This window comes from Lissotriton helveticus, chromosome 5_1, assembly GCF_964261635.1.
Source record: "Lissotriton helveticus chromosome 5_1, aLisHel1.1, whole genome shotgun sequence".
NCBI lineage: Eukaryota > Metazoa > Chordata > Amphibia > Caudata > Salamandridae > Lissotriton > Lissotriton helveticus.
In genome coordinates this window covers 1,511,348,216-1,511,374,274 of record NC_136065.1, presented here as the reverse complement: position 1 = coordinate 1,511,374,274, position 26,059 = coordinate 1,511,348,216, and the positions used below count along the sequence as shown (strand labels likewise).

At 47.6% G+C, this 26,059-nt stretch overlaps 1 long non-coding RNA gene across 5 annotated transcripts in view; it reads right to left on the bottom strand.

Annotated features, from left to right (window-relative positions):
* The window catches only part of LOC144753675 (uncharacterized), a 528,323-nt gene that overhangs the window by 137,309 nt on the left and 364,955 nt on the right, over window positions 1-26,059 (bottom strand). For all 5 annotated transcript variants that reach the window (XR_013594472.1, XR_013594471.1, XR_013594474.1 and 2 more), the window contains one exon: window positions 20,934-21,002. This is a non-coding gene — a long non-coding RNA (uncharacterized LOC144753675). The remainder of the gene's footprint in view (window positions 1-20,933; window positions 21,003-26,059) is intronic.

Genomic DNA, 26,059 nt, shown 5'->3' with positions numbered 1-26,059 from the left:
CTTGTTATCAAGCCTAACACCGAGGTTCTTGGCCACCGTAGAGGACTGCGCCGGAGGACACATAGCAACCGGCCACCACTGCCGCCATTCGGGATCGATAGCACAGCCGAAGAATAAAACCTCCGACTTGCTGGAGTTGGCCTTCAGGCTATTACGCTGGAACCAGCCGAAGACCATATCCAAACAATCCCGAATTCTCTCCCCATCAAATGGCTGATCTTTGCCACATGTGAAGAGGAGTTGCGTGTCGTCGGCGTAGGACACGATCTGGGCTCCGTAAGCCTCCACCGCCGCCGCCAGAGGGGACATAAAGATGTTGAACAATGTCGGGCTCAACACAGACCCCTGTGGAACCCCGACTCCCAATGGCGGCATCTCGGGGGAGCTCTGGGACACCCAGACCGTCTGGCGGCGGCCCTCCAGAAAAGATGTAAACCATCTGAACACCGTCCCCCTTAGGCCGATGTCATGGAGCCTGGCGAGAAGCGCCTCATGGGGGACGGTATCGAAGTCCGCCGACAGGTCCAACATGACTAGCATGGCCTTGCCACCCACATCCAAGGTCTCCCTGATGATCTCCGAGACCTCCACCAACGCTGTTTCCGTACTAAAGTTCGGACGGAAACCGGATTGGGATGGATGGAGCAGATTGTTAGCTGCAAGAAAGCTCGACAAGACGCCATGGACATGTTTCTCCGTGATCTTAGCCAACGCCGGAAGGAGTGAAATTGGCCTGTAATTGGCCAACACCTCGGCATCAAGACCAGGCTTTTTCAGGAGGGGGATCACCATCGCCCTTTTCCAGGTGCGTGGAACAATCCCCTCCCGCAAGGAGGCATTGAGGATCGGGTTGACCAAAGGATCCACCACTGCCGCCATGCCCGCCAAAAATTTGGCAGGGCAGGGGTCCAGTGGTGAGCCAGATTTAAGGTTGGCCAACAGTGTCCGAGACATGTCACTGGAGACAGGTGGAAAGTCAGCCAGTACTGCCATGGACACGGGCGATGTTCCAGGTCCTGCCCCAGGTCCACAGCCATCCTCCATTGAGCTCTCCGAGAAGGAGGCCTGAATTGCCTTAATCTTGTTGGTGAAGAAAGTGGCAAAATCACACGCCCACGCCTCAGATGACACAGGCGGGGGTGAATAAGAGGTCGGCGACGTGAATTCCTTCACTATCGTAAAGATCTCCTTGCAGGAGTTCGCCGATACCTCAATTCTCCTGGCAAGGTAGTCCCGCTTGGCGCCAAGAATAGCCCGGTGATAGGCCTTCACCACAGACCTATAGGCGAGCTTAGCCTCCCCATCATATTGAAGGCGCCAAGCCCGCTCAGCAACCTTGCACTGGCTGCGAGCCACACGCAGCGCCTCGGTGAACCATGGCGCAGATTGTCGTATCGCGGTGGACCTGGGGGTTACCTTTGGGGCGAGAGTATCCAACCTCTCAGTCAACCAACGCTGAAGGGCCTCAGTGTCTCTTTCCGGGTCGCCCGAGAGAGAGCACGGATGTTCCGTGAGCGCCTGCTCCAACATAGCCGGCGTCACTCTGTGTAACGCTCTCGAGGCAGCTCTGGGCACCACGGGGGCACAGATGCCAGATCGCCCGTTCTCCAACACGGAAAACCCAATCAGCCAATGATCCGACCAAAGCACCGGCCGTGCAGCGATGTCAACAATAGGGACAGAAGAGAACACCTGATCGAGAGTATGCCCTTTCTCGTGAGTAGGCCCTAGCACAAACGGTGCTAGTCCAAGCGAAGATGTAATATCTAGGAGTTTGATCCCATCCGGATCGTCCAAAACATCAAGATGAAAGTTAAAATCGCCTGCAAGCAGACAATGCTGCGCAGACAGAGCCAACTCCGAGATGGCTATCTGTAGGTCGTCCCAAAAAGAGCCCACCGGGCCGGGAGGCCTATAAACCAGCAATCCCTTAAGCGCTTGACCAGGAGACAGTCTAAGCATAAAGCTCAGGGATTCGGAGCCCTCGATGGAGTTCACGGGAAGAACTGAACAGGAAATGTCTTTCCTCACCACCACAGCAACTCCTCCCCCCCTACCCTTAGCTCTGTCTTGGCGGAAAATATTATAGGATGAAGGGACCGCCGTGAAAATATCTGGGTTCTACGCCTCTCCCAACCAGGTTTCGGTCAGGAGCAGGCATAAGGGATTCTCCCTGACCAGAAGATCGTGTATATGCAGGGCATGCCTTGCTACCGATCTAGTGTTAAGCAGCAAGCAGCGATGTTTCACATGAGCCTCGGGTGTCCTAAGGACGCTGCACTGTGCCCCCGTAGGCGACCAGCCGCATGCCGGGCAATGACGTTTCCCCTTGTGTCGACCAGGAAATACAGAACGACACAAGTTAGATGTGGTGCGCATAGCATGAAGAGTCGCCGAGGAATAATAGATCATCCTTACCCTCACCCGACCAAAGTCCTCCGCCGCCCCGCCGCCTCCGGGACGCTGACGGGCGCAGACGGGCAGGACTCCGGCACGACTCAGGCACAGAGAAGGCGTCCACTGCGCGTAAGGGAGCGACTTTAAATAGGCTCTCCAATGAGCCCTTGGCGCGCGAGTCCGCTCCAAGATGGCGGCCGCTATTGTATATATATTTTTTACCGTGGGACTCCCGCCTCGACGACGGGGAATGATTCAGGCATGTGAATCTATGAAAGATACCCCAATACTGGATAAAATGCGCTTACCCTGTGTGAGGGCTCTCTCTTTTGCTACTGCAGTTTGAACTGCTGTCAGAATATTTCTGTAGAAGTGAATTTCATTTCTGCTTGTGTGTAAAAGTGTGATTTGTAAGCTCTTGGTACTTTTTCTCCTTCATTAAATGTTAAATACGTGAATCTGTATCTTCCTGGGATGATTCGGATCACTAGGTTGCGTACATTTACGCATGTTTGCAAATGTTTTGTTGCCAACATGTCTGTTTAGACTGAACGCAAAATTTCTGTATGTTTTTGAGTCCAATTAATTTGTTTGAAATCTGGTTTGATTAATTCGTAGAGAGGTTTAACCCTTTCTGCGTAATTTAGAATGAAGTTCTTCCGAAATTCAGGAAACCTAGAATCGACTAAGTTTTTCAGCATTTTTGGAGGTTGGAGCAGCGGACATTTCTCTAGAAAGTTTGCTGCCAGGCTTTTGCCTTCACTTGATAACTTGTATCCTAGGAAAAGGACGTTGAGGTAGGCAATTCTTGATTTCTTAAAATGTTAATTTATACCCTTCAGAGGAAAATCCCAAAATAATGGTGTTCACTCAGTTCAAGTGCCTATCCAAATCATCGTCTGTTAGATAGATGTCATCGACATATGATAATGCCTCATCATCACAGGTTTGTAGTAATTCTGTTACTCTGGCTGAAAATAACCCTGGACTATTCTTGAATCCCTGGAGGAGACAACAGAATTGATGCTGTGTCCCCATGATTGAGAAAGCGGTCAAAGACCTACTTTCATGTGCAATGTTTTGACAGAAGAAACCGTTTAGATATATCTAATGTGGTTTTATATTTTTTACATGCAATGTTATTCATTAGTGCTGCACTGTGTGCATTTTGTACTGCAAAAATTTTGCAACAAGAGTTCAAATGTCTGTGATCCAAAACTAGACGATATGTATTGTCTGGTTTGGAGACAGGAAACAAATAATTGTTCATGGACGAGGTGCACGTTTCAATCACCCCTTGGTATTCAAGTTGATATAATATCTCCTTGACCTGTTTTTTTAGCTTCTTGCTTAACTGGGTACTGCCTTTGCGCAGTTGGTTGAGTTTTTAACTGGATTTTATGTAGAGGAGAATCCTTATCCCATTCTACATGATTTTTATATAATGCAGGAGCCTGGGCTACAGACTATTTCCTGGCATAGGTATATTTGTTATGAATTGGAATATGATTGGAGAAAGCTGGCATAATGAGGTCTTCGCCATGTGGGCACTCTGACAAATTCAGGTGGCCAGTCTTGTTCAGCAATGGTAGACGAATTCTTTTCATAACCCTGAGAGAGAGTCTCCAAAAGGGTGCTCTTACTTTTCTAGTTATGTCCCCCTCCATCGGGAGTGTTACTTCATATAACTTATGTGGGACACTAACCCTGGCATCTGCGGTTTCAACTTGGATGTACTTATTCAAGTCCACAGTCTCCAGATGATCCTTCAAGTTCTTGCGAGCTATGGTGACTTCTGCTGCGCTGTCCGACATCGTCTGAGCCCATTCCCCATTCTTTGTTGTGTCCTCAAGATCCTCGGCATGTCTGATTTTTAGACCTGCTCTTTGGTGAATTGATTTTTCTTATTTTTTGGAACGTGTTGATCGTCTTTGGACATCACGCATTCTTCTTTTTGTCCTGACCGTCCTCTTCTTTCCGATTTCTGGGAGGAAGTCTGAAAGGTACGATAGGAACGTGTATCAGTATCTTGATATCTACCAGGTTTTCTCAAATTATACCTATTCCTTAGGTTATACCTCCTTTCAGAGGGCTCCTTTTGAGGAGACCTACCTCGGGATTGAGAACGCTTCTCTTTAGAAGTTTGTTTAGTGTTCTCCCACTTCTTTTTGGGAGGAGCAAGAGTGTTTTTAATAAAAACATTTTCAGGACTTTCAGTCAGTTGGGGTTTTACTGGTTTACCACCCTAACTGTCTCTTTCTAATTCTTCATAGGATTTTTCAATTATTCTGGCTAGTTCCTGAGGTTGCTCAGTTACATCAAATTCTCTTAACTTTCGGCAGATCGCCAGGGATGCTGATTCACCTTTAATATTAGCTAATATTATGGTTGAGACCTGTTTGAAATCCTTCCGTAATTTCATACCTAGATTTAAAGCAGGCTCCGCCCCGTATTCATTTTGAATCTGTTTCAGGACGTCTGGTATTACGGCCATAGACGGAACACCATGTGTTTTGGTGTAGATTGCAGCAAAGACTGTACCCCAAGTGTCGCAGTCCTCTAGGTGTGGTACGATCCCCATCGGTAAACAGATTGTTAGAATCCTGTGTTTCTCATGAGGGGCAGTATCAGGAAATACTGCCTCGATTTGAGTAATTTTTTGAGCTATCCAAAATGGAATTTGTTCCCTTTTTGCAGGTAATTTACCAATGACCGAATGTAGAGTCTGTGGTGTAATTCTATTTGTGTTCCCCTGGTAAAGGGTGTGTTGCGGAATCCTTATTGCTGTTTGGATATTAAAAGTCCGCATGACATATTGAACCAATTGTCTGTGGATTTTAATTAGCTCTTTTATTTGAACCAATAGTTCCTCATCTGTCATATGTTCAATGGCAGGATGCGGTGTACAGCTGACTAATACCGGCCATGTTGCTCCTGGTCTACCTAGTGGACCGAGCCTGGTAATGTGATGTGTATGTTTTAGGGCACCTTTAAACCAGAGCGCATGCTCTTGGTATCTTAGTGGAATTTCAACATCCTTTGAAAGGAATGTATTCCTGTGGAGCTTCATCTTGTTTGTAGAAGTGAAACACTGGATTTGGTTTGTGGAAGATTATCCATGAATAGAATACCTCTGTCTGATGATATTCATGTGCCTCTATCACAAAAACTACCCACCACCTCTTGCTGATCGGCCATTTCTTATAAATTTCATAGTGATAGCTTTTCTTAAAGTTTCTGGGATGATTATAGCAATAGCGTCCGTCTCTTGGAAACTGGTTATGTCAAAAGCTGCTGTATTTACTGCAGCTCCACAAGTTGCGGTGTTGTCGCCGTTAACCAACATTGATTAAATGAAAGTTGCAGAGCAAGTTTCAAGGAAACAAAGATAGGGTGCACAATATTTTGGAACACTGTATCCTTTAACGTTGAAAAACCAAAAACTAATACATAGGATTTTTGACCTACTCAGTTATGGCGGATATTATCCCTTTACCCACTCCAGACATCTATTGGAGTATTTTACGGGAAAAAGGGGTCTCTAAGAAAAGCACGACTGAGTTACTATAGTATCTAGCGTTAAATGAGTGCCTTACCAAACCTTGGGAGCTGTGTAGTGTAGTTCCCATATTGCCAATAGGCTCTGCGCACTATCTATAGATTAGACGTAGGACCGAGTTCGACTATGTCTCTATCGAATATACTAAACTTAATAGGGAGTACCAGCCAGCTCAGAGGTCACTAAAAACGTTCTCTAATTCACAAGAAGGGATTCGTTTCTGACACCCGCATAAACATGACAACTTTGTTTCCCAAGAATAAGAAATATATCTCTAAAGTCGCGGAAATGATAGATAAGTATTTCACTCAGTCAATCGTGCATGCTTCGTTTCAACAGAGTGTGTAGAGAAATAGAGAGACGGGCGTTTTCAATAAAAAGATTTATTGAACAGTCTTCTTTCTCATACAAGAGAAGTGAACTGCTACAATCGTTAAGCAAACTGCAAAGTATGATGCGTACAGCGAGAATAGTATTATAAAATAATACTTTAAAAGCATTGTATGGTTTCTAAGCCATATAAAAATACATAAATAACTGACTAAAAATACTCAACTGGTGCTTCTAAATACGCCTACCATAATGTACCTAACCTAAGACTAGTACGTGGGAAGAAGTAAGTATTGTGTAGCATAGGTTTAGTTGTTTTTGCCAAGAATCTATCAAAGGTTTCTCTAGGGTCTAATCAGCTCCATACCTTGGTTTAGAATGAAGGAGGTCTAGTATCTCTGTCTCAGGACTCGATTTCCCAACACCCCGCAGGGGGAGCTTGGAAACACCGGAGCTGGATTTTCGGCAAGAGAAAGGCAGCCTCTTGATCAGTGCGTCAGTTGGAGGGTCGCCTTCCTTCGGCACTTGCTGTAGCGAGCTGCGTCGAGCAATTAGATAGTCGAACTGCTCCGAACCACCGTAGTCTGCCATAGCAAGTGATGGTATATTTATACCTTGAAGGTGTATAGGAATGCCATAGATTGACGTAAAGTCGGGATAATCGTCAGGAAAGAACCCCTAGGGAATAGTTTTTTTTGCAAAGTACATGAGTTCTTGGACAAATCAATATTCAAGCAAGGGAAAGTTCCCTAACTGCGTAAGCTGATTTTCTAAGAAATCGTTGGGACGTTTGGTACGGGTGAAGTAGCCATGCCTGTATTTGGTCTGCATGGGCTATGTCTAAATAAGGGATTGATGTCTATGCCTATATAAAGGCAATGTGAATTGTGCCTAAGGGCATGGATCGGGAAAATTCACTCGGAGCTCTAAATGCCACACAACAGAAGTATGAAGGGAAGAAACTGGAAAAGGTGGGGAGAAAAGGGATTCATCTATCTTTCTGTAGACCATGCCATACTTTTTCCCCACTGACAGGAGTATACTGTCACGGTGGAGGGTCACCTGACTGCCAATGTAAGGTTATAGACTTCGGGCGGAAGGTCGAAAGCTGTCAACTGTCGTCACTCAATCTCCACGCAGGAAGGCGAAGAGTTAACAGGTTCTGGCGCTGCAACAGAAGATCCTCCCACAGGGGCAGTCTGATAGGAGGACCGATGGCCATGCTCAACAGTTCAGGATACCAGACTCTCCATGCCCAGTCCGGAGCCACAAGGATTACTTGGGTCTGGCCGTTCCTGATCTTCTTGAGAACTCTGGGCAGGAGTGGTAGGGGCAGAAAGGCATACAGGAGGCCGGAGCTGCACCAGAGACAAAAACCATCTCCTAGCGTGAGGCGTCTGGAAAACTTCAGTGCACAGAACTGCTGACATTGTGTGGTCTTGTCCGTGGCAGGCAGATCTAACCGCAGGCCACCCCACTGCTGAAAGTGACTGCACCCCCTCCGGTTGGAGATGTCACCATTCGTGATCCGCTAAGCAGCTTCAGCTGAGGCCATACACTCTGACTTTCAGAGAGCCCGCCAGATGTTGAACCACCAGCGATATACCCGGACATTCCATCCATGTCCAGAGACAGTGTCCATGACCTCACCCTGCTTGTTGCAGTACCACAAAGCGGTGATGTTGTCTGTGAACACCTGCACTAGCTTTCCCTTGATGAAGGATAGAAAGTCTTACAATGCCATTCGACTCACAGGGAGCTCCAGTAGGTTGAAATGGAGTCCAGATTCTGCCGGAGACCAGAGACCCTCTGATCTCCACTCTCCAGGATGGCCGCACCATTCTAGGAGAAGCGCATCTGTCACTACTGAGAGATCTGGTTGGGAAAGGAAGAGCGGTCAACCACTGACCCAATCGTGTTTTATTAGCCACCACTACAGGTAATTTGCAGTTCTCGCCGAAATATGGACCAGGTCGGAGAGGTGCTCCTGATGCTGCACCAACTGGAATTTCAGGTCCCAATGCAGGGCTTGCATATGCCAGCAGGCATGAGTCACCAGCATAATGCAGGAGACCATGAGGCCCAGCAGCCTCACAGTCAGTCTCCCCGAAATCCAGGTTACAGGCTGAAACATTGTATCCTAGCCTGAATATCCTGGACTAGCGGTTCGGGAGGATAAGTCCACGTCTGAGATAAGAGTCTGGTGAGACTTAGGGACATTGACAGTGAACCCCAGCAAGTGCAGGAGGTCCGCCGTAGTCTGGAGGTGGGAGAAGACAGCCTGCCTTCAAAAGCCAGTCGTCAAGATAGGGAATATTGGCACCCCAGATTTCCGCAGATGAGCTTCAATCACTGCCTTGGTGAACATTCGCGGGACGCTGACAAAGCCAAATGGAAGCAAGGTGAGTAGAAAGTCCTTGTGACCTACCATGAACCACAGGAACGTCTATAGGCAGGCAAGACGGGGATGTGAAAATATGCATCCTTCAAGTCCAACAAACCATCCAGTCTCCGGGATCTAGGGCAGAAAGGACTTGAGCGAAAGTGAGCATTTTGAACTTCTTCTTGAGGAAACATTTGAGAGGGAGCGGTTAGAGGATAGGACTAAGGACTTCATTCTTCTTGGGCACTAAAAAGTAGCAGGAATAGGAACCTACTTCTTGCGTCGGGACCCTCTCTAAAGCTCCCTTGGCCAAGAGAGCTGTCACTTCCTGAGAAGTGATAGGTGGTCCGCTGTCACCTTGTCATGATGAGGTGGCATGGAGCAAGTGGAAATCTCGAAGGGGAGGGAGTAATGCCTTAAGACGAGCAGCAAAACCCACCAGTCTGATGTTATAGACCACCAGTGGGACAGGTGATGGCAGATCCTGCCCGTACTGGATGCCCATGGGGGTAAGAGGGTAGATTATAAAGGATCAGAGGCTTCAGCTGCCGGGGGAGTGGTGGACTGGCCTGAGCTCTGGCTGTCCACCCACTGGGTCTGTGGGTATCATGTCCTCGGCCACTCAGAGGTTGGGGAGCTTGATCGCTGTGGTAGCTGGGCGGGTAAAGACACAGCTGGAAACCCCTTTTGTGGCCACGAAAGGAGCTGAAGACAGATCGAGGGTGACGAGGGGCCATGGAAAGGCCCAGGTACCTGGCTGTAGCTCTGCTGTCCTTAAAGGGCCCCAGCACTGAATCTGCCTTGCCTCCAAAGAGACGGGAGCCATCAAAGGGCATGTCCAAAAGCGATGTTTGGACATCACCAGAAAAGCCAGTCATCCCTAACCAGGCATGGAGCTGTGAGGCCACTGTCGACAAAACCGCTCAGCGCAGTGACTTGATGATATCCAGTACACATCGAAAGTGAATCTAACTGCGCCTCTCTAAAGGCGTCGGCAACTGCCTGGGAGAGTACGGCCCGGGCCTCCTCCAGGCCCATTGGCAGCATCTGCGCAACCGCATCCCACAGAGTGGGAATAGCGGCCCAAAAGGAACGCGCTGTTCACAGACCGCAGTGCCAGGCTGGTGGAAGTAAACATCTTCTAGCCTAAATTGTAAAGCCTATTGGATTCCCGATCTGGAGTTGAAGTTAGGAATGCATCAGGATTTACTTGGGAAGGGAAGACTTGGACTACAAAGCTCTCCAGGAAGGGTATTGTGTGAGGAAGTTAGGGTCCTCTGGGGTGGGGTGGGGGTGGTGGGCAATCCTCCACCCGCCAGGAGCTCCAGTGCTGGGCTTGGATCAAGTCCCATACACATCAGTAAGAGCTTCATTAGAAAGGAGAAGTGTTTCTGAGAGAGACTCTCCCAGTTGAAGCACTGCTGTCAAGACTTTCATCTTGACTGCCAGCCAGGCCAAGCTAAGGTCCAGGACCTCTGCCGTCCTCCTCACCACCACTGCAAATGAAGCGTCCTCCTCTGTAGCAACGGTAGGGGGAGAAAGCAGGTCAGTTCTGGAGAGGTGTCCAGTCTGGCGGTGTCTGTCAAATCCTAACACCAGTAGATGTTTGCATGATAATTATGGTATTCTTCAGAGTCCAGTGAGCCCATCCCACTCCTCCCCGAGTCCCAGCCTATATGAATAGGGCGCGGGCTCTAGCCTGGAAGGCATGGCTCCAGTCAGTGGCGGATGACGCCCCTCAGGCTCCGTGTCGGAGTCTGGGATCAGAATAGGGACGCCTCTACTGGTGGATGGTGGGAATCGGTGCAGGGGAAGGACGAGGAGGCACGACTGGCACGCATAGAAATCTATTGGGGATCACTGGGACCAGACTGGCGCCTGGTTCGCCGGTGTGGATCCAGTAGGGGCCCAAGGTGCGTCAGAGGGAACGGGACAACAAACATGACGCGCACAGCTTCTTAAAATTCTTGTAATTTAGTGAGGGATGCTCCGGCTCCTGGAAAATCGAGGACGTGCGGAGGCAGTCCAGGCGCTGGCTTAACTGCGGAGCTACGCCTCAAATGTAGAAACTCTCTCGTCTCGATGGCTGAGAGATGAAGTCAAGTAAAGTCAAAGAAAGCATCGAGATATTCTTCTACTTGTGGTGGGAGTAACCCGAATGGCCAGACGACTTCGAATGTGACAAAGATCTCGTCCTCCACGACTGCTTCTGGGACCTTACTCTCGACCGTGATATGGATCGCCACGGCATCACATGTCGAGATGCCAAGAGCTTCAGGTATCGCTCCCTCAAGACCTTCGAGTTCATGGCGCCACAATCGGAGCAGCCCGTGCTTGAGGCACACTGAGCATACAAGATACGGGTCCCTCACTGACATTGAGCGGTGATGGGCACTATAGAGCTTGAATCTGGCATTATTGGATGACATCCCTGCCATACCAGGAGGTACACCTCAAAAAGACTTCAACAACACAAAAACTAAAATGACTGAGAGGGTAGCTCATCCCTGGATCTGCGCTGACTGACATGGAAAGAAAATAATTGATGTCAACATGCTGGGGTGGCCCTATATAGGCACCGCGTACGTCACTTCCAGTCCAGTGTGGATGACGCCACCTATTGGTATGCAGGAGTACTGCTCACGAGAAATTTCCGGATCCAGTCCGACGCCTGTGGATCATTCTAAGGTAAGGAATCTACGGCTAGAAGACTGTATCAAATATATATTTTGAAGTATTTGAAAAGTTCATTTACAAGCTCTTTAAACGTGGTTGAAAAAAACTGACATCCTACAGCCTTTCATTTCACACTCTTTGTACAGCACAATTTTCAGAGTTCACTTTACAAAATCCTCTAACTTTGCTGCTTATTTTATCCTAGAGGTTGTGTTTACGTTTCTTTCTCAGACTGCAAAATATACGACATAATCTCATATTTGACCTCTAACTCTAAATGCAGAGCAAATGTGGCAAGATAAAAAGGTTTAAAGGCATCTTTACTGCTCATTCACTTTCTGAGAGAACAGAACACCTGCTCTTTATCAGCTTGCCAGAACGGGTAGTAGGTGTAGCAGAGTAGGGTATGCTTCCTATGGTCACCCCCACTTTTTGCTGTGATTTTCTGTTTTTTCGACTTTGATGTGGCTGTGGGCCTGCTAATCAGACCCACAGCCCAGCTGTTCTCTCTCTAAACTGATACCATGTACTTTAGGTACATACCGGATTGGGTATTGGGTCACCTTTGTGAGCCCCTGTATAGTGTACCATAGGTACCCAGGGCATAGGTGCATCCAAGACCTACCAGGGGCTGCAGTATGTATTATGCCACCCCTGGCTGGCCATCCAAACTGATCACTCAGCTTGGGCAAGGTGGTGTAATCACCCCTTGCTTAGATATAGTATACCTATATCTACCCTTATATATAGACACATATATACCTATAAGTCACTCCTATGGCAGGCCTTGACAATCCTGAAGGCAGAGTGCTTGGTTTTATGTGAGCGGGTGCCCTAGCATGAGCCGAGCCCCTCTGCAGCTTTCGGAACAATGTCCTTATAGCTGTTCTATGATATAGCCATACCATATACTCTTAAGTGCATTATAATCCTCGCGGTTAATGCTAACTTTGGTTTGGCTTTATCAAAACATGTTGTGTATGGTGTCAAACACTTTGGAATACTACCCCCCCCCCCCCCCCCCACCGCCAGTTCTGGCAGCGGGGGTAGCATTCCACCCTTCTAGAGGGGGAAGACATGTAGTTACTGCTTTACCCGGTTAAAGTTAAACAGAGCCTCAGCATCACAAAATGGATGCTGCTGCCACAGACACGAGTCTGACCTCCTGCTGCTGGACGAAACTCCAGCAGGGGAGGCCTGGACAATAGGTTTCCTGCCTTGGGAGGTGCTAGCACATCCCCAGACAGGCTTTTAGTGTATTGGGGCAGGGAGGGCTGCAAAATGAGACACTGCCTGGGGCACACAAGGTGCTCCATGCATAGCCCGGTTCAAACCAGTTGCTGGGGCACTCCAGCCCCAGCTCTGGCACAAAACTGGACAAAGGGAAAGGGGTGTAACCACCCCTTCCCAGGTTCCACCCATAGGAGGGACCTAGCAGGTAATCCAGCCCCTTAGTTTAGTATAAAGATAGAAGCTGTGTCTAGAGACATTAGATTATCCTGGACTGAAACTCTGAAACGGAACTCTAGGACCTTCGACGTTCTATATCGACTAGAAGACTGAAGACATCTCCCTTGTGGTCAAGGAGTACCCACCCTGTGCAAAACAGGCAGCACCAGTAACTTGCCCGTTTGCTTTGTCGACGCTCCTGCCGGAACCCGAAGACTCAGCAACTCAGGAACTGGACTTCCAGACTTCTCCGACTCGGATCCACATCAAAGCTGAGACCCGTGGCGGACACGAGAGACGTGGGACCGGACACCCTGGACTACCTGCTCTTTGCTAAACCATGCAGCTTCTGAGGTACCCTTGAAGTTGTGCATTGGGGTTTGAGAAGCCCCAGACCAGAGCGCCATTTGCACCGAAGCTCAGCCCTCCACACTCCACAAGTGCGTCGTGGGGCCTGCTGCTGCATTTCAGCTCGACGCGTCTTCCCGGTTGCTAGCCCGTTGGTTAGTTAGCCCTCCGAAGACTTTCTTGTGAACTTACACCGCTTGCTCGGTTGCTCCGGGCTTGCTCCAGCTTCCCAGCGAAGGAGAAGCTCCCCAGACCTTGCTGGTCTGACCTGAAGCCAATCTTCCCTTCCTGCGTGGATTGCGTTTGCCAAGGCTTGTTGGGTCCAATCCGGATACTGACACCGCAGACATCTAGATCCTTCGAATCCAGCTCCTGGTCGTCGTCGACGCCTCCTGGTCCTCGTGGCTGCAGAGACAAATTTCACCTCTTCACCTGATTGCATCTCGACATCGCCTGGTTCCTTCCTGGTTCCTTCCTAGTCACTGGCTAGTGACCCAGACTCTGTCCCCTCTGCTTCCAGGTTCTTCTCGACTTCGATCCACCCTTGGATCCACCCGGACACTTCTCTCCTGGTCGCCTGCAGCACTTCTTTGCAGCTCTCCATAGGAAACAGAGACAAAACCCGACACGAAAAGACACCTATGCACCCGGCTTCCCTGGGTGAGGTAACTCGAGTACTCCGGTGCTCCCGTGGGTGTTGACTCTCGAAGTGTCCTAGTTTAACAGGGTTTTACCGTAGTTCATCCGGAAGTGTCCTTAATCTACTACTTTGTAACTTTTACGTTCCCATTATAACTCAATGGTAACTCGGGACTGTGTTCCCACACTGCACGCGTCTCCCGTGGGTCTCCTACTTCCTAACCTTTGGTTCTGTAGTGTAGCGCCAGCGATTCCCTAGGCCTATTCACTATTCCTGAAGTGGTCCTTATACCACTTACTTAGTATATGGTATGTGAGGCCACTCGGGCAGAATTGTATTTCTGCAACTTATAGTATGCTAAATGAGTAACTTGTAACGTATCTCGAACTCTGACCTCATAAAGAGTGCAGAGGGGTTGTGTTAGTAATAAATACATATATATTTGATATATACCTTGTGTGGTGTCCTTTCATTTGGTATTCAAGGGATTATATATGGTAAAACAGCTGGCTTCACATGCTCTCTGAAGTTTTAGCCTAAGACTGCTGGTCCATGCTACCACTAGGATAGCTGATCTATAAGGTTGACTTTACAACCACCATCATAAAGGTCGTTTAGACTGGTGCAAGGTGCCCACTAGAATAGTGGACAACATATGCCAGGCTAACTTCTCACAGTAGGCTCTAAAAATTGCTTCCCCAATGAAAATATGACTCACTATAGCGGGTGGGTGAGTAGATTGCTCGAGTCCTAGCTTGTCATGGTAAGATATTAAATAAAATAGAGCAGAAGAAAGAAAAGCAAAGTTCTATTTCGTTGCTTTAAACAGCTGCTTCAATTATGCTCGGTGACCTGACCTCGGCCGCTGGCAGCAGGCAATGTGACATCAGAACTTGACTGTATTAACTTTTAATAGTAGAGTTCTGACTTTTTTTTTAATTTAAATAAATCGGCTACTGGATGCATCACAAGTCGCTGATTATAAAGAAATTAGACACTGCTGTTTACACAGGGACCACAGATTACCATGTATTATAAGATAAAAACAGCCAAGTCAGTATTCTATGCCACAAAAATCGAGGGAGCTTCTAATTCTACTCAAGAAATGTTCACAATGGTCAAATGTCTTCTTGATCAACCATCAAGCAAACCATTAGAGGCCCCTTTTGCCTGACGGTGTGAAGAGCTAGCCAATTATTTGGCTAAGATGATCTTGGATATATAATGCCTCTTTTTCATCCTCTTATTCAGACGGTCTTGGCTACATCTTAGCCTGGCATTTGAGACAATTTGGATGCTTGACCCCATGGATGCCAGTAGAGAGGCCACTAGTCTGGCTAGCCTGGCCGTCAGAGAAGGAGCAGGGAGAAGAAATCTGCACTTGTTGATGGAGGATAGACTCTCCTCTGAAGGAAACACTCTTGCGTTTCCGGTGTCTACTATCGCTCCTAAGTAATGAAACACTTGAGTAAGGACGAGGGGTGATTTCCTGAATTTGATTTGCAGTCGCAATCATTTTAACATCTGTATGCAAGTTTAGCGATGCTGCTGAGCGAGGGAGTTTTGATGAGCCAGTCTTCTAAGTATGGGTAGACCAACAGTGTTATTTTCATCAGACAAGCCACTACCAAAGGCATGCATTCGGAAAACATGCGGGGGCAGACTTGAGCCAGAAGTGCAGAACCTTGAATTGGAAGTGTTTGGATGCTACTTTGAACTGCAGGAACATCCTGTGCATTGCAACAACTGTGATGAGGAAGGAGGCATCCTAGAGGTCGATGGCGCACAACCAGTCTCCCTGATGGAGTTGGGGGTAGGTCTGGTGAAGAGCAAGCATCCCGAACCTCTCCTTAGGGATGAATTTGTTTAGGATTCTTAAGTCTAGAATTGGTCTGTACTCCTGATTGGGACCCTTTTTCCTGACTAGGAATTAGCGGAAGTATATTCCTAGGCCTGTTGAGAGGCTGGAACATGTTCGATGGTGTCGTTTTGTAGTAGTGTTTATCTCTATTTGCAGCAAGTCTTGTAGATGACAAGAAGACCTCCGTGGTGGAATGGCAGGAGGAGGAGACTTGATGTTGATGGAGTATCCATTCTTAACAATATTGAGAGTCCATCAGTCATTTGTTATTTTGCACCACTCGTCCAGGTGTGAAACTATACTTTACCCCCTCCCCCCTACCCCCCCCCCCCCCCCCCCCGGAGTGGGAAACAGTGAAGGAGGAAAGCGGCGCTTCATTGTTTCGCTGGAGTTTTGGTAGCTGAGGTCGATGCTCAAGAGGCCTCTCGTCCTCTGGCTGGATGAAGCTGATGATATTGAGATCTGAACGGATGTTGTTGCTGTGATGACCAATGAGGGGTATGATCCTCAGCTGGTAAGGACGACGCTCAGAAGGCCTGAATTTTCACCAGAAGTCTTTGTGCTTTTCAAGATCCACAGCTGTTAGGGTATCCAGCTCTGCCTTCGTCCTATTCATTTCATCATCTGCATGAGTGCCGAACAATGAATTCCCATTGAATGGAAGATTTAGAATTTTGTGCTGGGCCTCAGGTAAAGCCCCATAAGCCTTAACCAGGAAGATAGTCATGCACAGATTCCATGGGAATATCCATGGGCTGCCAGATCTGAGACATCAGTGGCTTGGTTTGCCACCAGACCACCATCTTGGAGGTTTTCCTGAAAATCCTCCATGTCCTCCTTTGGCAGCAAGTTGGTCAATCTAGATAGAGAGGCCCATGATGCCCTGTCGTTCCTCCTAAACAGTGTAGAGGCAATGGTGACCTTCATGTAAGAGGCAGATGTTTTACATATTCTCTTCCCAAGAGAATCCATGTTCTTACTGTCCTTATGAGAGGGTACAGAAGATGCACCTGTATGAACCTTTCTATCCGCTGCTATGAATGATTCAGGTGGGGTTCAGCTCTGAGGAAGAAAGGATCCCCCTTCGTATTTTTTTAGCGATGCGAGAATGCACAGCATTCACTGATGCAGGCGTTAAGAATGTCTGTAGAGCCGGTGCTGGTACTAATAGAACTGGAACTAGTGGTATCATTGGTCTGGCTGAAAATCTGTGATGCAGTGCTTTGAAAACCACAGAGGCCGATATGAATGGGGCAGGCATATGAATGTTCGACTTGTTGGCCCCTCTAATTGGGACGTCATTAAAGGTGACAATGTCATCCACTGGAGAGACTCTTGCCGGAGGAGATTTCGGTTTCATTTTATAGACACATGCATGAGATAAGCCTAGCAGCCACATCATTGCATTTTATTGTTAGGTTTGTATATGGGACAAGGTATGACAGAGGCAGAGAAGCATACTGTTGAGAGACAGCAACGTTGCAGGGGTGGAGAATCACACAAATGAACGAGAGTAGAAAGCAACAGTAGGAGAGGAGAGCAGTGGTGCACAGAAGCACCCATACAAATGACAGCAACTGAGTGAAACATGAGCACAGGTAGGGGACAAAATCACACAGATGAGAAACAGTGAACCCGAGGCGATTCAGAAAAACTTGTTTAAAATGGGTACAGAAAACATTATTAAAATGTGCATGTTGGACTTGGCCCTTTTTGCAGGGTCATCCCTAAACTGTTTGCCTTTCTCCTAGCCTTTTCTCTGACATGGTGTTGGTGGTTTTAGGCCTCTGGGCACTTTAGCACTGCTGTCCAGTGTAATGTGTGTGTGCTCGCTCTGTTACATATTGTAAGATTGGTCTACACCGGTTTGGCCTATTTAATTTACCTGTCAGTTCCGTATAAAGTGATTTCTCATATACCTAGAGCTTGTAAATTAAATGCTACTGGGTGGCTTGCAGCGCTGATTGTGCCACCCACCAAAGTAGCCTTCAAACCTATCTGAGGCCTCTGCCATTGCAGGGCCTGTGCGCGCAGTGTTACTGCCGCTGTGGCATGGCACCTAAAGTGTGTGCAATGTCTGTGACCCCCTTTTACTACATGTCAGTCACCCATAATGTAGGCCCTAGCTAGCCCTATGGTTAGGGTGGATTGTAGATAAAAGATAGGACATGTACCTTTAGTGTGTGACATGTCCTGGTAGTGACGAACACCCATTTTGGTTTCTCAATACTGTGGGGCTGCCCTCCCATAGAAATGTATTGTGGATTCCCTGATAAGTGTTAGTGGTAATTCCTGATATGAGAGGATATGAGAGGAGCAGCGTGGTCAAGTTTAGTATATTTGGAATTGTAATAATAAATGCTGTGCAATGGTGTGTGCAGATTTATTATAACTATTTTAGAAATGCCACTATTAGAAGTTGGCATTTCTGTGTGCTATGTGTCTGCCTGGATGATGTGAATTATATGTCTGGCTTTTGAGTGACAGCGGCTGGGAGGTGTGTGTGGCTCCAGGAGAGGTAGGATGAGTTAGCACACCGCTGAATGGGATATCTGCATTAGGAGTAATGGGAGGAGTAATCACCTGACCCTGAATAGGTCTGTGCCTAGCCTGTCAAATGCTGGCCCTGAACCCTGTGGTGTGTCTGATCACTGAGCTCCCATCTTACAAAGGGGAAGAGGAGCCTTGTAAACAAAGTGATCCAATTCCCCCCCCGAACCAGTTGCATCGGGGTCCCCCAAAGCCCTGTACTGAAGACAAAGGAAAAGGCAATATAAATCTAGGGGTTGTGACCCCGTAATGTGGGCTAATGCTGGACTTGTTGGGGGCTTGCTGCTGCGGGGGCCCAGGAGAAGCCACCACAGGGGCTTGCCTCCCTGCTAGAGGGCCATGTGTGCTAGCCTCCCTGGGCCCAGCTGAGAGAGGAGCACATGTGACTTGCAGCGCTGAGCTGCTACTTCTTTGGAGGAAATCCCGACGTGGGGATCCACCCCCATTGATGGCAGGAGAGCAGCATTATGCCTGCCGTGCGGGAGTCTACCCCGCTTTATGGATGTTTAAATTGCGGGTACCCAACCCGCATTTGGTGCTGTCCTAGCGGGTGCCCACACCCGGCTTATGTGCTCTCCAGCGAGAGCCCACCCCGCTCCTATGCTATTTTAAATGCGGGTGCCCACCCCGTGTCTATCTTGAGTCTAGCGGGTGCCCACCCCGCATTGCACAGAGAAGAGGAGAAACGGCCGCTGCGATGGTGTGGCGACCAGGAAGCCAGGCACGTCTGCCCGACTGTGGGAGGTGCCAGAGACATATGCCGGAGCCTTGAGGGCTCTATTTACGCCCCTTTCGCCCACTGCAGAGAGGAGCGCAAGAGGAGAGCAAGGCCACTAAGGAGAGAGTCCCCGAGGAATGGGGGCACTCCTGCTGCATGCCGCCAGCACAGCGAGATGGATGCCCCGGTGAGTGGGGCAGAGCTAGCTGTATTGAGAGGGTGCCGCGGAGGCACCAGACGAGCCCGGTGATTGGGGCTGCCTGGTGGCACATGGTCAGTGACTAGTTACAAAGCTGACATGCTCCAACGTTGGGGGCACTTTGTCTTCACTCCAAAGACAGGGGGTGTGTCACAGTACATTGTCGGTGCCCTCTCCCTGCGGTTACTCCCCCAGGCCCTATTAGTGCCTAGTGCTACATTTGTTTTTGGGGGCATTTTGTTGTAGAGTCCCTGTGTGGACTCCAGAGGGCACCAAAGCGCCAGTGCCTGATTCTTGTTTTCCTCAGTTGCACTGCCGTAGAGGGCAACTGCCACTTTTGGCCATATTTGTCTAGAAGTCCTGGAGTGGGACTTGGGGGCATTTCTTTTTTGATGCCAGAGCGCACAGTGAGTGCCAGTGCCCACAGTGATCTGCTAAGCTGCACCGCAATTTGCGGCAGCTGCAACGTTTAGGCCAGTCCATTGCTAAGAGTCCCAGTGGAGACCAAGGAGGCACAGTGGTGCCAGCGTAATTGCGCACTTTTGGATTCTGCTGCATTGGCAGCACACCCTGACATTATGGACATAGGGGATTTGAGCCCTCTGAGAAGGCCAGTTTGCAAGGGGGAAAGTGTTAGGTTGATAGGGCGCCAGGCCCTAATGTGATTTATGTGGTTCCTAGGAAATGTGACTTATGCACCATGATTTATGCCTCTGATGTTTCTGTTTAGGAAGTTATTCCCTAATCTGAGGTTCATGCTTATGAAGTTATTGCGTAATGTGGTTTATGCTTGTGAGGTTATTCCCTACTGTGAATTATGCCTCTAATGGGATTTATGCTTGTGAGGTTATTGTCTAATACGTTTAGGCTTATGAGGTTGGCGCATAATCTGTTTTACGCCTAATGTGATGCGAATTGCATACTATAATTTACGTTGCAGGATATAATGCTGAGTACAGTATTTTGCCAGTCATTACTAGTGGTGTTCTACTTATACTATTTGTGCTTGTGAAAGTTCTGACAGTGGCCCAATTGGCCCGGTCATGTACATAACCCCCTGTAAATATTGTCTAGTGCCAGTTGGCACAGTGTACATTGCGTGATTACTATTCTAATGTGTTTATGATAATACAAAGGCTATTTTTATATATAGAGTTGTGTGGAGTTCCTTTTGTGGTCTGCCTTGTTTGTTGCACAAACGCTTTACACATTGCCTCTGGGATAAGCCTGACTGCTTGTGCCAAGCTACCAAGGGAGTGAGCAGGGGTTATCTTCAGCGTGTAACTCCCTTGCCCAGTCTAGAGTGGTGGTTTCTGCCTTGCTTAGGCGCTAGCCCTAGCCAACCAGAAATCCCATTTCTAACAGTGCTGCTTAGACAAATAAAAAGTATGATGCATATTGAATTGAATATATAAAAGAACATTTTGTGCACTGTTTTGATCTAACTTAAGCGAGATACATGCAATATATGACATTTACAAGAGACACTATAACAAATTACAAATGCCATGTCAGAGGTATTTTAAACATTCAACCAAGGACTGGGCAGTCAAACATGAAAATAAACTCTTCTTCAAGTAAAGCAAGTTCACAACCAAAGAAACGTTTGTGCAACACTGTTTTGCATAAAGCAAATATATCTGAACTGCCCCCAAGAGAATACCGCACAGTATAGACAATGACCATTACATTGGCAAATGCTCTGTGTTATCACTATTTGCTAGCTGGTTATACAGGATTCATAATAAAATCAAATGTAACTAATTCCTTGGGTGCTTTGCACAAACAAATGAATCCAGAAACTCCTCCACTTGCTCACCCACCTCCAGTTCCTGCTTTAGTAGTCACCTTGCTGCTTTGAACATGGATTTGATTAGCATCATTTCTTTATTCTGTGTTAAAAAAAAATCAATACTGCTTAGATACAGAGAGGCATAATAACCAGCTTTTATGTTGCATCACTCTAGTAAATCGGCAGCAGTAGTAGATGTCATATATGGACATAGGCAAGGCACCAACATACTAACACTGCATCAAAACAAAGCAGATACTGTAGAGCCTAAGCACGAACACCAATTGTTTCACTTCATTAAAATCATGGAAAATGATACTTACCCAGTATGCATCTGTTCTTGGCATATAAAGCTGTAGATTCATATGGGTTAGCATAGATCGCCATCTGGTGTTGGGCCCGGATGTTTGCACTTTGTTTTTCTTCGAAGAAGTTTATGTAGTCATGATGTAGGTGACTCCTCCTTTTTGTGATAGTGCGCATGGGCATCGACTCCATCCTTTGATTGTTTTGCCATTACGGGTGATGATGGAGTTAGGAAGAGAAGTAAAGAGATTTCCATGTAACATGTATCTAAGTAAGATATTACTGCAACAGATAGAGGTACCCGGTGAGGAGGGTTGGTGCATATGAAGCTACAGCTTTATATTCGAAGAACAGATGCAGACTGGGTAAGTAGCATTTTCCGTTCGAGGCATGAGCTATAGATCATATGCGTTAGCATAGACTATACAGCAGTTATCTTCCCAGCGGTGGCTAACATGTAACTGTTGCAGTGGTTTGAAATAGTGTTCTTAAAACTGCCTGGCCCACACTAGCTTGTTGTTTTGCAAACACATCCACACAATAGTGCTTTGTGAATGTGTGTGGTGTAGACCCTGTTGCAGCCTTGCAGATGTCATCTAAGGGCATGTTATCTAAAAATGCCATAGAAGCCCCATGTTTGCGTGTAGAGTGCGCTCTAGGGTGAATTCTTAAGGTGTGTTTAGCTTTAAGGTAGCATATTTGGATGCACTTAACTATCCACCCTGCAATACCTGCTTTTGAAATGGGATTGCCTTTATGTGGTGGGGAAAAATCAACCATGAGTTGTTTAGTTTTCCTAAAAGATTTGGTTCTTTCAATGTAATCAAGTAGCGCTCTTTTTGCATCTAATGTGTGAAGAGCACATTCTGCTACTGAGTCTGGTTGAGGAAAAACACAGGTAACTCAACAGACTGGTTGAGATGAAAAGCAGAAGCGACTTTGGGTTGAAATTTTGGGTTAGTACAAAGAACCACTTTATTGTGGGGACTTTGTAAAAATGGCTCTTGTATGGTTAGTGCCTGGAGCTCACCAACTCTTCTAAGAGATGCGATGGTTCTTAGGAAGGCTACCTTCCAAGTTAGAAACTGTAGTTCGCATTTGTGCAAAGGCCCAAATGGCAGGCCCATGAGTCTTGTAAGGACTATAGTAAGATTCCACACGAGAGAAGGTGGGAGTCTAGGAGGAATGATTCTTTTGAGTCCTTCCATAAAGACTTAGATAGCGGATACATAAAACAAGGACAAGTGTTGTCTGTTTTGTAGGTAAGCTGCTATTGCAGCAAGATGCAGTCTTATTGATGTATAAGGATTAGTTACTTACCTGTAATCCTAGTTCTCTTCCAGGGGTATCCTCATCAAAGTCATAAGCATTAGAATATTCCCGCCCATGCGCGGGACCCCGGAAACACTATATTATATGTGCCCCACATATATATACTCATATACATATATACATATATATATAAAAACATGCAATAGCAGCCAAATCACACCAGAGCTAAAATATGCTGTGAAGAATTTCCACCATACATACATGAATAATATGCATTAGAAACATGAGAAACAACACCAAAGATTGTTTAGAAACTGTTTTAATGCTTAGGCAGCAGTAGAAATTCTTATAACTCACTGAAAGCATAGAAAGCTCCCAGGCTGCATTGCAAACACACAGTCTAAAAAGACTGAAAAGCTAACCTGTAGCTGTATACAACAAACTTACACGTGCCTTTAAGGCACCCATGACCCCCGGTATCCCATCATGCCTCAGGGGTGACAGTTAGGTCAGTTGTTCTTTTGGGAGACTGAAACAAACCCAGTAACAAAATAGGTTAACAATATCTCCTTATTAAAGAATATCCTTTGCCCGGGGAGGCGGGAGGGTTGCTTATGACTTTGATGAGGATACCCCTGGAAGAGAACTAGGATTACAGGTAAGTAACTAATCCTTCTCTTCCAGGGGATCCTCATCAATAGTCATAAGCATTAGAATAGAATAGCGAGCCTCTCCTCATCCTTGCAGGCAAAGGAATGACAAGACAGTAATCTTATCAACAAGCCTGAGCAGGCTATAGGCTACCCAAACAGATTTCTCAAGGAGGCTTGCCCTACTTGAGTATCGGCCCTAGGATCAGATTCGAGACAGTAATGCCTCGTAAAGGTATGAACCGATTTCCAGGTTGCAGCCTTGCATATTTCTGACATTGGAATGTCATGTAAGAAAGCTACTGTAGCGGCTTTCCCTCTAGTGGAATGCGCTTTGGGTGACACCAATAAAGGCTTGCCTGCAAGCTGATAGGCCAATTTAATGGAAGAGACAATCCATCTGGAGATGGACCTCTTGGCCGCTGGAAAGCCCGTTCTCATCGAACCATAGTTCACAAACAGTTGATCCGTTTTCCTGATCCCTTTAGTCTTTTTCAAATAGAACTTGAGCATGCTTTTAAGATCCAAGGAGTGCAGTGACCGCTCGGCTGGGGTCGTAGGATTTGGAAAAAACGAAGGGAGGGAAATGGACTGATTTATGTGAAAATCAGAAACTACTTTAGGCAACAAAGATGGATGAGCCCTCAGGACTACTCTATTGTGGTGGAAAACAGTATATGGTTCCTTCGCACAGAGCGCTTGTATCTCGCTCACTCTGCGCGCTGAGGTAATCGCCACCAAAAAGCCGCCTTCCAAGAGAGATGTTGCAAGGAGGCCTTGTGGATGGGCTCGAAAGGGGGTGACATTAACCTGGATAGAACCAGGTTCAATTCCCAAGGAGGAGAAGGATTTCGCACAGGGGGATACACTTTTTTTAACCCCTGGAGGAAGTCCTTAACCACCGGAACCTGAAAGAAAGAAATCTGATCTGGTGATTTCCTGTACGCTACTATGGCTGACAAATGCACTCTAATGGAAGCATATTTCAAACCAGAAGTTGCCAAGGAAAGGAGGTATGACAGGATTACCTCCTCCTGCCCTTTAGTCGGATCTAAGTGATGATCCCTACACCATATGTAGAATCTTTTCCACTTGAACGCGTAAGACGCTCTCGTGGAAGGTCTCTTAGCCTCCTTCAAAATGTGCATACATTCGGGAGGCAGATTCAAATGCCCATATTGCAGGACCTCAGGTGCCATGCTGTCAGGTTCAGTGATGAGAGGTTGGGATGTAGTATCCTCCCGTTCATCTTGCTCAACAGGTCCGGTTTGCAAGGAAGTCGTCTGTGTGGCCACACAGACAGATGCAGTAGGTCCGGGTACCACCACTGTCGTGGCCAATCCGGAGCTATCAAGATCATTTCCATGTCCGACCTGAGGAGCTTGGAAACTACCTTCGGAATCAGAGGCAGGGGAGGTAACGCGTAGGCAAAAGTTCCCAACCAATCCATCAGGAGAGCGTTCCCCTGCATCCCTGGCCGGTGGAATCTGGACGCGAAGGCGTGGCATTTTGCGTTTTCTTCGTCCGCAAACAAGTCTATGGCTGGACGCCCCCAACAACAAAAAAGCTCTTCTACCACTTTGTCGTTTAGCACCCAGTCTGGCTGATCCTCAAAGTGCCTGCTGAGTGCATCTGCTTTGATGTTTAACTCGCCTGGAAGGTGCACCGCCACCACTGACAGGTTTCGAGAGAGAAGCCAGTGCCAGATGGTTTGAGCCTCCCGGGAGAGAGGGCGAGATCGTGTGCCTCCTTGTTTGTTCAGATAGAACATGGTGGTTGTATTGTCTGCCTGAACTAAGCCTGAATTGGACTCGATCGCTGGAAGAAAAGCTTTGAGAGCTAGAAACACCGCTCTGAGCTCCAGCATGTTTATGTGGTACGTCTGCTCCTGTGCAGACTACTGACCCTGAATCTGAAGGGGACCCATGTGCGCTCCCCAGCCTTGTAGAGAGGCATCTGTTACTATAGATTGGGTGGGTAGTGGCTGATGAAAAGGTACTCCCAACAGCACATTCCTCGTCCGAGTCCACCGTTTGATGGCATCCTTCGCTGTTTGGGAAAGAGTGATACGATCTTCCCAACGCCCTGTCGCCTGGTCCCACTGGTCTTCGAGAGCCTGTTGTAGAGGGCGCATTCTCAGCCTGGCGTTCGGGATGAGAAAAATGCAGGACGCCATGGAACCCAGCAGGGAGGCTACCTGTCGGACTGTTGGAAGCCAAGACTCTAATAGAATCCCGCACTTCTGCCTCATGGAAAAAAGTCTCTTCTCCGAAGGAAACGCTTTTCCCAATTTTGTGTCCAGAACGGAGCCTAGGTAGTGGATGGACTGTGTCGGCCGCTGGACTGACTTCTCCAGGTTCACATGGAGACCGAGCCTGTGCAACTGGTGTAGGCAAAGTTGCAGATCGTGCGTCACCTGAACCGGAGACGGGCCCTTTAGGAGCCAGTCGTCCAGGTATGGGTAAATGAAGATTCCCTTTTTGTGAAGATAAGCCGCCACCACTGCCATGCATTTGGTGAAGACTCCTGGTGCGGACTTGAGTCCGAAGGGTAGCACCTTGTACTGGTAGTGTTTGCTTCCTACGACAAACCTCAAGTACTTGCGATGCTGTAGAGCAATCGGAATGTGAAAGTATGCATCTTGCAGATCCACCGAACACATCCAATCTCCAGCTTGAATATGTGGGCATATTTGGTGAAGAGCTAACATGCAGAACTTTTCTCTGACGATGACTTTGTTTAGGAGACGCAGATCTAGTATAGGCCTGAACTTGTCCTCCTGATCTTTTTTGGGGACAAGAAAGTATCTTGAGTAGACTCCCTTTCCTCTTTGAGAGGGAGGAACTTCCTCTATAGCTCTTTTTTGTAGTAGGACTGACACTTCTCTGTGGAGCAAGCTCAGCTGGTGAGGGCAAGAGGTCTTTGGAGG